This window comes from Canis aureus, chromosome 1 (genome assembly GCF_053574225.1).
Source record: "Canis aureus isolate CA01 chromosome 1, VMU_Caureus_v.1.0, whole genome shotgun sequence".
In the NCBI taxonomy this organism is placed as follows: Eukaryota; Metazoa; Chordata; class Mammalia; order Carnivora; family Canidae; genus Canis; species Canis aureus.
Genome location: NC_135611.1, coordinates 3,069,941 through 3,080,879, shown reverse-complemented (window position 1 = coordinate 3,080,879; position 10,939 = coordinate 3,069,941).

Genomic DNA, 10,939 nt, shown 5'->3' with positions numbered 1-10,939 from the left:
CTTTGAGGAACCTCCACACAGTTTTCCAGAGTGGCTGCACCAGTTCACATTCCCACCAACAGTGCAAGAGGGTTCCCCTTTATCCACATCCTGTCCATTATTTGTTGTTTTCTGTCTTGTTAATTTTCTCCATTCTCACTGGTGTGAGGTGGTATCTCATTGTGGTTTTGATTTGCATTTCCCTGATGACAAGTGATATGGAGCATTTTCTCAGGTGCTTGTTGGCCATGTCTATGTCTTCTTTGATGAAATTTCTGTTCATGTCTTTGGCTCATTTCATGATTGGATTGTTTGTTTCTTTGCTGTTGAGTTTCATAAGTTCCTTATAGATCTTGGATACTAGCCCTTTATCTGATAGGTCATTTGCAAATGTCCTCTCCCATTCTGTAGGTTGTCTTTTAGTTTTGTTGAGTGTTTCTTTTGCTGTGCAGAAGCTCTTTATCTTGATTAGGTCCCAGTAGCTCATTTTTGCTTTTGTTTCCCTTGCCTTCATAGATGCATGTTGCAAGAAGTTGCTGTGGCCAAGATCAAAAAGGGTATTGCCTGTGTTTTCTTCTAGGATTTTGATGGATTCTTGTCTCACATGTAGATCTTTCATCCATTTTGAGTCTATCTTTGTGTCTGGTGTAAGATAATGGTCTAGTTTAATTCCTCTGCATGTGACTGTCCAATTTTCCCAGCACCATTTATTGAAGAGACTGTCCTTTTTCCAGTGGATAGTCTTTCTGCTTTGTCAAATATTAGTTGACCATAGAGTTGAGAGGCCATTTCTAGGCTCTCTATTCTGTTCCATTGATCTCTGTGTCTGTTTTTGTGCCAGTACCACACTGTCTTGATGATCATAGCTTTGTAGTACAACTTGAAATCTGGCATTGCGATATACCTGGCTCTGGATTTCTTTTTCAATATTCCTCTGGTTATTCGGGATCTTTTCTGATTCCCCACAAATCTTAAGAAGATTTGTTCCAACTCTCTGAAGAAAGTCCATGATATTTTGATAGGGATTGCATTGAACGTGTAAATTGCCCTGGCTAGCATAGACATTCTCACAATATTAATTCTTCCAATTCATGAGCATGGCATATTTTCCCATCTCTTTGTGTTTTCCTTAATTTCTTTCAGAAGCGTTCTGTAGTTTTTAGGGTATAGATCCTTTACCTCTTTGGTTAGTTTTATTCCTAGGTCTCTTATGTTTTTGGGTGCAACTGTAAATGGGATTGATTCCTTAATTTCTCTTTCTTCAGTCTCATTGTTAGTATAGAGAAATGCCACTGATTTCTGGGCATTGATTTTGTATCCTGCCACACTGCCAAATTGCTGTATGAGTTCCAGCAATCTTGGGGTGGAGTCTTTTGGGTTTTCTAGGTACAGTATCATGTCATCTGCAAAAAGGGTGAGTTTAACTTCTTCTTTGCCAATTTGAATGCCTTTTATTTCTTTTTGTTGTCTGATTGCTGAGGCTAGGAATTCTAGTACTATGTTGAATAGCAGTGGTGAGAGTGGACATCCCTGTCATGTTCCTGATGTTAGGGGAAAGGCTCTCAGTTTTTCCCATTAAGAATGATACTTTCTCATTCTTTTCATAGATGGCTTTTAATATGCTAAGGAATGTTCCCTCTATCCCTACACTCTGAAGAGTTTTGATCAGGAATGGATGCTGTATTTTGTCAAATGCTTTCTTTGCATCTATTGAGAGGATCATATGGTTCTTGTTTTTTTCTCTTGTTGATGTGATCTATCACGTTGATTGTTTTACCTGTTGAACCAACCTTGCATCCCGGGGATAAATCCCACTTGATCATGGTGAATAATCTTCTTAATGTACTGTTGGATCCTATTGGCTAGTATCTTGGCGAGAAATTTTGCATCTGTGTCCATCAGGGATATTGATCCATAGTTCTCCTTTTGGGGAGGTCTTTGTCTGATTTTGGAAATAAGGTGATGCCTCATGAAATAAGTTTGGAAGTATTCTGTCCCTTTCTATCTTTCAGAACAGCTTTAGTAGAATAGGTATTGTTTCTTTCTTCTTTAAATGTTTGATAGAATTCCCCTTGGAAGCCATCTGGCCCTGGACTTTTGTGTCTTGGGAGATTTTTGATGACTGCTTCAATGTCCTCCCTGGTTATTGGCCTGTCCAGGTTTTCTATTTCTTCCTGCTCCAGTATTGGTAGTTTGTGATTTTCCAGAAATGTATCCATTTCTCCTAGAGTGCCTAATTTATTGGAGTACAGCTGCTCATAATACATTTTTAAAATCATTTGTATTTCCTTGGTATTGGTTGTGATCTCTCTTCTTTCATTCATGATTTTATTAATTTGAGTCTTTTCTCTTTTCTTTTTAATAAGACTGGCTAATGGTTTATCTATCTTATGAATTCTTTCAAAGAACCAACTCCTGGTTTTGTTGATCTGTTCTACAGTTCTTCTGGTCTCTATTTCATTGAGTTCTGATTGAATCCTTATTATCTCTCTTCTTCTGCTTGATATATATTTTATTTGCTGTGCTTTTTCCAGGTCCTTTAGGTGGGAGGTTAACTTGTGTATTTGAGTTTTTTCCAATTTTTTGAGGGATGCTTGTATTGCGATGTATTTCCCTCTCAGGACTGTTTTTTGCTGTATCCCAAAGATTTTTTTTTTAATTTATTTATGATAGTCACAGAGAGAGAGAGAGAGAGGCAGAGACACAGGCAGAGGGAGAAGCAGGCTCCATGCACCGGGAGCCCGACATGGGATTCGATCCCGGGTCTCCAGGATCGCGCCCTGGGCCAAAGGCAGGCGCCAAACCGCTGCGCCACCCAGGGATCCCTATCCCAAAGATTTTGAACAGTTGTATCTTCATTTTCATTAGTTTCCATGAGTCTTTTTAATTCTTCTCTGATTTCCTGGTTGATCCTTTCATCTTTTAGTAGGATGCTCTTTAACATCCACGTGTTTGAGTCTCTTCCAAATTTCTTCATGTGATTGAGTTCTAGTTTCAAAGTATTATGGGCTGAAAATATGCAGGGGACAATCCCAATCTTTTGGTATCAGTTGAGACCTGATTTGTGACCCAGTATGTGGTCTATTCTGGAGAAAGTTCCAAGGGCACTTGAGAAGAATGTGTATTCAGATGCATTCAGATGCAAGGTTCTGTGTATATCTGTGTAATCCATCTGGTGAGAATGGAGGTTTGGATGAGAGTTTTAAACCAAATGGAGAATGTCACATAGTCCCATGCAGTCAGGGAGTGTTATAAGTGAAGTGACTCCATCCCCTTCCTCTACATCAAACTTCCACACTCCTCTCCCAGTTCCCTTGTTGGAACTTTATCCCACATCTGCGTCCCATGTTTGCATTTATAAATCAGTTTGAGTAAGATCTGTACTCTGAAAACTATAGAACACTTATGAAATAAATTGAGGAAGACACAAATAAATGGAAAATATTCCATATTCATGGATAAGAAGAACAAACATTGCTAAAATATCTGTGCTATCCAAAGCAATGCACTCCAATGCACTTCCTATCAGAATATTATTTCCATTTTTCACAGAGTTGGAACAAATAATCCTGAAATTTGTATGGAACCAGAAAAACCCTGAATAGCCAGAGGATTATTAAAAAAGAAAACTAACACTGGTGGCATCACAATTACAGACTTCAAGCTGTATTACAAAGCTGTGATCATCAAGACAGTATGGCACTGGCACAAAAACAGATGCACAGGTCAATGGAACAGAAGAGAGAACCCAGAAATGGACCCTCAACTCAATGGTGAACTAACCTTTGACAAAGTAGGAAAGAACATCCAATGGAGAAAAGACAGTCTCTTCAACAAATGGTTCTGGGATAATTGGACAGCCACATGCAGAAGAATGAAGTGAGACCATTTCCTTACATTATACACAAAAATAAATTCAAATGAATGAATCACCTTAATGTGAGAAAGGAAGCCATCAAAATCCTAGAGGAGAACACAGGCAGCAATCTTTTTGAATTTGGCTGCAGTAACTTCCTGCTAGACACATCTCTACATACAAGGGAAACAACAGGAAAAATGAACTATTGGAATTTCATCAAGATTAAAAGCTTTTGCGAACCAAAGGAAACAAAACAAAAGACAAACTTCAATGAGATAAGATATTTGCAAGTGATCTATCTGATAAAGGGTTAGTATCCAAAATAAAAAAATAACTTACCAAACTCAACACCCAGAAAACAAATAATCCAATCAAGAAATGGGCAGAAGACATGAACAGACATTTCTCTAAAGTCCTACAAATGGCCAACAGATGCATGAAAAAGTGCTCAGTATTATTCAGCATCAGGGAAATACAAATCAAAACTACCATGAGATACCACCTCACACCAGTAAGAATGGCTAAAATTAACAAGTCAGTAAATGACAGATGTTGGTAAGGATCTAAAGAAAGGGAAACCCTCTTACACTGTTGGTGGGAATGGAAACTGGTGCAGCCACTCTGGAAACAGTGTGGAGGCTCCTCAAAAAATTAAAAATAGAGCTACTCTATGACCCAGCCACTACACTATTGAGTATTTACCCCAAAGATCCAAATGTAGTGATCTAAAGGGACACCTGCACTACAATATTTTTAGCAGCCATGTCCCTGATAGTGAAACTGTGTGGAAAGGGCCCAGATGTCCATTGACAGATGAATGGATAAAGAAGATGTGATACTACTCAGCCATCGAAAAGAATGAAATCTTACCATTTGCAAGGAGGTGTATAGAACTAAAGGGTATTATGTTATTGAACTAAGTCAGTCAGAGAAAGACAAGTATCATACAGTTTCACTCAATCGTGGAATTTAAGAAACAAATCAGAAGATCATAGTGGAAGGGAGGGAAAAAATGGGAAGTTGTCAGAGGGAGACAAATAAGAGACTCCTAACTCTAGGAAACAAACTGAGGGTCGCTGGAGGGGAGGTGGGGACAGGGTCACTGGGTGATGGGCATTAAGGAGGGCATGTCATGTGATGAGCACTGGGTGTTATATACAACTGATGAGTCACTGAGCTCCACCTCTGAAACTAATAATACAATATATGTTGATTAATTGAATGTAAATAAATCAAAAAACCAAATAAATCGGTTTGAATTTCCAGCTAACTTTTCATATGCATTGTCTTATTTCACCATATTTTACAAGTATGTAATCCTTTGTATCCCTCCCTGTAGTTAAAGAGTTTTAGAGAAGGAAACATCAAGAACACACACAACTGACTTTGTCAACATGCTGTAACTCTGACATAATTGGAATCTTCCAGCCAAGGGTGCACCTCTTAAATTGGCTAATGTCTCTTTGGCTGCCATGCCTGTGGGATTCCTCTGTGTACTTGTTCACTCAAGAAAACACCACCGCTGTAATCCTGTTCTGCAAACATGAAAAATAGTCCTGGTGCAAGCTCCCAGGTATTCCCCCATGTAGCCTCTTCCCTACTTTGCATTCCTTTATCTATTCAACAATTTCTGGGGACACTTATATGTGCCTGAAGCAGCAATGCTCACTGAAGAGATGAAGATAAGTAGGACTCCAGGGTTTATGCACTCATGATGGAGACAGATATGTAAACAAACAAACATACAGCACTATCTGAGAAATAGATAATTGGAGCTCCAGGACCTGAAGCATTAGTAGAATCTTATGATGTTCCCTGTACATTATTAAGAATTGATTGAAATGAGGTCATTTGCTTCTTGTATAATCTACTTTGGTTCTCAAGGGCTGCTTTTCATGAGGTTTGAATTAAGTTTTATAATTCCAAGTGGAATGTTTGAAAATATTCTCATTACATTGGCAAGTTTTTGCTATTTCTCATGTGAATTTCTCTCTTTTATAGTTAACTGGGGGGGAAAGTTTTTGAAAACTGCAAAATGTTGTAGAGCTCATTCAATGCCATGTGCAATGCTACTAATATAATCTCATTAATTATGCAATGTGAGGAAGGCTGAGTATTAGATATATTCCAAAAAAAAAAAAAAAAAAAAAACAAGGAAAAATTTCTACCACTCTACCTTAATCATCTGTCTTATGTGGTAAGCCATCTGGTCCAGCCTCTGTGGTGTGGTGAGCTGGATCCAGCCCCAACACCTGCCAGGACCCCGAGGAGAAGCCCGCCAGATCCTGACCAGGGGAAGAGACATTGAGCAATGGCTGTTGCCAGGAACTAGTTTCCTTTGAATTTGCTCCAGCCACATCCAAACAGCATTGCTTTTCATGAACCTGAAAGCTGCCATCACAACATTTTGATCCCAAACTGTTTTCCTGAAAAATAAAAATGTTCTCTTGTGAGGCTTTGAATTAAAACGGAATAGAAATGAGATTTTCTATTTTTACAGCAGATGTTGCTCATTATAGATATTTGATTTGTTTGAAGAAATAAGATGATAAAAAATATGGGGAAGAATCATGGGAGGTTAGCCAAATTAGACTTTGGAGATCATGCAGTTAAAGGCCTTTGTGTTTTAAGATAGGATAGGGCTCCAAGGTTAAGAAAGTTGCCTAGGGCCATATAGACTCACAGCTCATTGATAGAGCTAGGGTTGCTCTGTCCCACACTGTTTTTCCACAGGATTTTTTTTGCGTGAAAATCAGCTTACCAAAGTCTACTAATGGAAGGAAAAACGACTTTCCTCTCTATGAATGTAACAGAAACCCTTAGTAAAATTAGAGGGTCAGTGAATCCTTCTTTGACTCAGTATCCTTAGTTTTGAGATTAATTATTTAAATATTTTAAATTATCTGAAGGATAACATATTGCACTAAATACACTAAATACTAAAGTAGAATTACCAGTTTGAGAGTCAATTCTGATTGTGATTTCTTTCATTTTCTCTGTGAAATAGTATTGCTTCAAAGAAAAAGCTGGAAATTTGCAATGCTCCTAAAAGCTAACAGACATCCTAATGTCCATGTCTGGGAGAAAATTTACTGCCTAAAAACAGCAAGATTGGTAAGAAATGCACATGGGCTTTTATTCATTGCATTGTCCTGGTTTTGCATCATAAGCACAGACTGTCTGATAAAAGGAACGAGGACATTTCACACCTCTGCTATGGTCTCTATGGAGACCCAGGGCTCATCAGCCGGGATGAGTCATTTTGTAGGAGATTCTTCAGTCCCCAACCTAAACTGTACCCTTTCAGAGATAGAAAATTCAACAAAACCAATCGGATAGGACAAAAGGAAGAAATCTCAAGTCCTTGTGTTGAATTTTGGAAATCTGGATTCTAGCAGAATGGAAGATGACCTCATCAAAGTAGAAAAGCATTAGAAATAGTGACTGAGTCAAAAAGGTGCTACCACATATGACAGAGGAAAGTAGATATGACAAAGCTGGAAGAAAGTGAAAATACTGTTATGAGAATTAAAATATTATTGGGCACGTGTAATGCTTTGCACATCAGAGGTGGGAAAAAAGTTTGAGAAACTCCCACAAAACAGTCAAGAATTAAAAACTACGATAGCAAGTAAATACAGGTGGAGCACAAAGTGTAGAAATCTCCAGCTCCCCCAGGAGAAGCCAAAGGACATAAAATGGAGACAATTATCCAAGACATAATAGAAGAAAAAAATTCTGATCCAAAGAAAACCCGAGAACAGGGTGGGTTTGGCCCACACTAGGAAATATCAAAAGTAAGAAACTGACATCTACACAAACTGTAATTTTTTGAATGATGAAATAAGGAAATTTTATGCAAACTTCCAGGCAGAAAACAGGTGACTTGCCAAGGAACATAGATCATCCAGCTTCAGCCAACTCCCTGTTGAACACTGACGTGGGCACCAGTGGTGCAGTCCTGCCCACCAACCTGCCTTCCTGAGTGAGAGACGAGCAGCCAAAGCCATGGCATTTTTCCCAGTTAAGCTCGTATGCCCATGGAGCCTCCACAAAGGCATTTTTGAAATGTGAACAAGCTAGAAAACACTGCACACATGCACTCTTCCTGAAAAACATTGCTGGAAATTTACTTCAGCCAATCATAAAAAGATGAAGATCAGAATGACAAAGTTGTAACAGAAATAGACTGGTAACTGAGCCTGTCCCTTGGCAAGTTTAAGTAATTGCTGTAAGGAGCAGAGATTGAAGATTATTGTATTTTGATTGCAGTAAAATTCACATAACATAAAATTAACCATTAATCATTCAGGAGTGGACAATTTGGTGGGATTTAGTAAGTTGACAATGTTATACAGCCATCACCCCTACCCGACTCCAAGTTATGCTCACCTCTCAGCAAGCAAACCTTGTATCTATTCACTCATCAAATGGCCACCCCAGGCTTCCTTCCCCCTAACCTCCACCATCTGCTGTCTATAGACTTACCTGCTGTGGATATTTCATATAGATGGAATCATACAACATGTGACCCTTGGACCCAGCTTCTTTCATCTAGCATCATATTTTCTATGTTCAGCCCTGTGATAGCAGATATCAGTACCCTCTTCTTTTTTATGGCTGAATAGTATTCTATTGCACGTTTGTCCACCTGTCAGTTGATGGACATTGGGGTTGTTTCCACCTTTTGGCTAGCATGAATATATTTCTAAGAATATTTGTGTGTGTAAATACCTGTTTAAGTCCCTGTTTCAGCCCTTTGGGGGCATACACTTAGGAAAGGAATCTGGGTGACATGATAATTCGATGTTTAACTTTGGGAGGAATCATCAAACTATTATATTCATAGCAGCTGACCTGTTTTACATTCCCACTTATAATGCATGAAGGTTCTCTACATTCTCACCAACACTTGATGTCTTCTATCTATCTATCTATCTATCTATCTATCTATCTATCATCTATCATCTCCCTACCAATCATGTATCATCTATCATCTATCTATCATCTACCTATCCAACTATCATCTATTTTAGCCACCTGTTAGATGTGAAGTGATATCTCACTGTGGTTTTGGTCTATATCTCACTAATGACTAGTGATGTTCAACCTCTTTTCATGTGCTTACTAACCATCTGTATATATTCTTTGGAAAAAGGTCTATTTAAGTCCCTTACTCACATTTAAATTATTCATCCTTTTGTTTTAAATCTAAGATATATAATTTTCAAAAATTCATAAAAAGTTCTACATAAACCTTGGTTATAAATAAACTCCCCACTCCATGAATAAATAAAAGCCAATTAAGAAAATGGTAAAAAAAAAAAAAAGAAAATGGTGAAATGAGAATACCTCAAAAAAGCTATGTGATTTTGTTAACATTCTAGTATTAGGTAAAGGAAAATGTCAAATTATTTAGAAAAATGATTGATTTCTCAATAATTGTTATTGGTAAAACTGGCATAACATTTGAGACATCAAAGGTAGATCCTTCATTCACATCATAAAATGAAATTAATTTGGGGTGGATAAGCTTAAATGAGGTTGTAGAATGAGAATATAGGCAAGATTTGACCTTAAGTCATGGGAATATATAAGGAAAAAGAATAATGGATTTGATCACGTGAAAATTTAAAACCAAAGACACCTGACACCATAAAACCACACATAGAAAGTCAGGTGTTGACCTTGAAAAATCAACTGCCCATCATCTGACAATGTGTCTGTGTCTTTACCTGCGTGTGCTATGTCAGTCAGCAAGAGTAAAGTGACACAGATTTTGGAGCAAGATGAATATAGAGAAGAGGGTATAGAAATGATCAATAAATATAGAAAAATCTTAATCTCAGAATTCCTTTTTTTAAGATTTTATTTACTTATTCATGAGAGACAGAGAGAGAGAGAGAGAGAGAGAAAGAGAGAGGCAGAGGGAGAAGCAGGCTCCATGGAGGGAGCCTGACCTGGGACTCGATCCCGGGTCTCCAGGATCACACCCTGGGCTAAAGGTGACGCTAAACCACTGAGCCACCAGGGCTGCCCAGTCTCAGAATTTCAAACAGAATTAAAATAAGATTTTTTCATCTATCAAATTTAAAACACTATAAATGGAGATGTTTAGTTTGTTGAGTGAAATGTACATTACCTTAGAGAGAGCTGTGCTAACAGAGGTAACCTTTCTAGAAATCAGTATCTGTATCAGGAGGCTCATTTTCTTGTTCCCTGTTGACTCATCCTTTATCCTGAAGATATAATAATGGATATGGACTAGTATCCATATCCATGTAACTATTGTGTAACTATTTACAGCAAAACTTAGAAACTACCTAAATGTCCAACATCATGGAATAGGAACACTAGTTATGATCTGTCTATATGATGAGATGCTTTTCAAGTATTCTGGGAAAGAATATTCAATAACAGAAAATTTCTGGCAACAATGTTAGTATTTATTTCCTGTTGTCAGGCATGGACAGGCTTGTGACAGAGGCAGACAGGGCACAAAGCCTTCATGGAGCCCACCTTGTAAGCGGTTTGCACAGACAATAATAGCTATTTGCACAAAGTAGAAAGTTAAAAAAAAGTACATCTCTGCTGTGTGTGCACACGAGCACCTTTATTATGCACGTTTCTTATAGACATATATTTAAGACCAACTGGCAAGAATTATGGATCATTCTCATGTCTTTCTTTGTACTTTAATATACTTTACAAATTAATTAAGTTAATAAGTAATAATTTTCCAATAAGAAAAGCATCATATTTGTTCCTCTTTAAAAACAGAAAGCTGATCTGGAAGCAGTCTTTCACACTGTTGCATGGGGTTGGTTCACATTCTTATTTATATTTCTATAAATACTTTGCCTACATCTTAACTTTTAAAACATGAAAAAGGAATATATATTGATGTATATTGCTGTGTAACCCAGATGCTTCAAGCTTCTTTAGCATAAAGATACCATATGTCCCTTTAGTGGGCAAATTATAATACACTGAAACCTTTCCCGCTGGATCCTAGGATGTCCAGATCCCTCCCTGCCTGCCTTCTTCTCTTCCCCCCTTCCCTCCTTTTCTGTCCTAACTATATTTCTTTCATGAAGTAAT